Source organism: Triticum urartu, unplaced genomic scaffold (genome assembly GCF_056163025.1).
Source record: "Triticum urartu cultivar PI428250 unplaced genomic scaffold, HENAU_Tu73 scaffold539, whole genome shotgun sequence".
Lineage (NCBI taxonomy): Eukaryota > Viridiplantae > Streptophyta > Magnoliopsida > Poales > Poaceae > Triticum > Triticum urartu.
In genome coordinates, this window is record NW_028260721.1 from 29,602 (window position 1) to 32,173 (window position 2,572).

Sequence of the window (2,572 nt, forward strand, 5' to 3'; positions counted from 1 at the left end):
ACTACTGGAAGAATTCCTCTTTGGCTGATAGGTACTGTAGCTGGTATTGCTGTGATTGGTTTAGTAGGTGTTTTCTTTTATGGTTCATATTCTGGATTGGGTTCATCTCTATAGTAATCGGAGGGACCAGATTGTAAACATGAAAAAGTAGGAGCTTAGCGGGTCCTTACCCCCCTTTATCTGATTAGAGCGGAAAGGACCCGCGGAATTTTTATTTTACTCTTATAACGCGAATTGAATCTATTCGATTCACTCTTATGAAGCAACAAGAAAAAGAGATCACTCGAGGATCCAATATCTTATTCCACGAAGGAAGTATCCTGAAAATCCTTGATTTAGTTTCGAGTAATAAACTAATAAAACCTTAATCAAAACTATTCAACTAGCCTAAAAATAAAAAAACCTTCAATGGAAGAGTTTACTTTTTTTTTGCAAAATTTCTGTAAATTTGAAGTTGAACTTAATTAAACAAGCCAAGCAATTTGCTCACAATCACAAGAAATTTTTCCCCCGCCATATTTTCTTCCCCTCTGTTTGTCCACTACCTCGGCTAAACCTAAGCAAAAGAAAAAGAGGTCCAAGAGACAGACCCGAATAAAGAAGAAATAGTAATCTTTGACGAATTAGGAAGAAAAAGGATTCTTATTTTGATACAAGAAGAATCGGCACAAGAAAAAGGCTTTTTCTTGTGCCGAATAGACGATTAAGAAGACCTGCAATCCCTCCGAAAAAGAAGAAATTTTAATTTGATTGTTCTCGCCTTTGCCTTGGATTCTCTTCTTTTGCATGGGATATAAATAAGGAATTCCAGACATCTCATAAACAAAAAGCAGTCTAAACAAAAAAAGGATTTCCAAAATAGATCATAGATAATTCTAGCAATTGCCAATAAATCGAGGCTTTTTACCAACTTGATGGTAAGAAATCCCGGGACCTAGAAATTCATTTCGTACAATTGAACCTTTTCAAACTGTTTCTTTTTGAGAACCAAAAAAACTTGTGCCAAAATAACGGATGCGAAGAAGAACAAAAGGCCTTGGACACGTAATGGATCCTGAAGCACGATTTCTGCGTCCCCCTGACCAAAACCTCCCACATTAGGATTGCTTGTTAATGGTTGATCAAGCTTGATGGATTCCCCCTCTGAAACAAGAAGTTCTGGTCCGGGAGGTATAATATCAATCACTTGGCGTCCATCTGATGCATCAACTATGGATATTTCATACCCCCCCTTTTCTTTACGTAGTATTTTTCTTACTATACCTGTTGACGTAGCATTATAGACTGTATTGTTACTCTTGCTACCATCAGGATAGATCTGTCCTCTTCCTCGGTTTCCCCCTACATATATGGGATATTTTAAGAAATGAGCATCTTTCTTCGTAGCAGGATCAGGGGAAAGAATGGGAAAGACAATTTCACTATATTTCTTACCGGGAACAGGGCCTATCACAAGAATGTTTTTTTTATCGGGACGATAACTCTGAAAAGCAAGATTTCCTATCTTTTCTTTTAACTCAGGGGAAATACGATCGGGCGGCGCTAATTCGAATCCCTCGGGCAAAATAAGAACAGCACCTACATTCAACCCTCCCTTTTTTCCATTAGCAAGAACTTGTTTCAATTGCATATCATAAGGAATTCGAAGAACTGCTTCAAATACAGTATCGGGAAGCACAGCTTGGGGAACTTCAATATCGACGGGCTTGCTAGCTAAATGGCAATTGGCACATACAATTCGTCCAGTTGCTTCTCGTGGGTTTTCATAACCCTGCTGCGCAAAAATGGGATATGCATTTGAAATAGATGTCCGAGTTATTACGTATATCATGATCGATACAGAAATCGATCGAGTTATCTGTTCCTTTACCCAAGAAAAAGTATTTCTATTTTCCATGTCCAATCGCAGATCCCAGAATTTCTACAATAAATTAGATAGGTAGCTAAGCTAATCTAGTTCCCTATACACGAATCTGTTGTCATTCTACTGCAACAGTTGTACTGCAATGATGAATACCTTAAAGTAGGTATAAATAGAAAGAATTTTGCTAAAATGGAAAAGGGCTTTCTTTCTAAAAAAAGATGCTTGCTAATTTGATTAATATTAATATCGGGAGATCAAATGAATTTATGCTTCACTAATTGAATGATAAATGACTACAAGCGAAGGAGATAGACGATTTAAACAAAAAAAGACCCAAAATTTCAAACATGTATCTAGAATTACTGGAAAACTACAAACAAAAATAGTGAAAATAAGCTCGTTAGGAGCCCATCCAAAATCGTTGTAGACCCAACGAATTACTAGTTCCCAACCACGGGTGGAGTGAAATCCAACAAAAAAATCAGTAACTAAAAGAATAAAAAAAGCTTTTATTGAGTCATTTAAATTATAGAAGAATTCCTGAACCCAAGAATTCAAAATGACAAGTTCCTCTTTACCCAGAAAAAAAGAACCACTTAGAATAGCCAAACAGATTATATTTGTCGAGAAATGCAAAATGGTATGGAGATGATCCTCATTATTTATTTTGACCCATTGTATTATTTCCTTGTGTATTCCTGTAGGAGG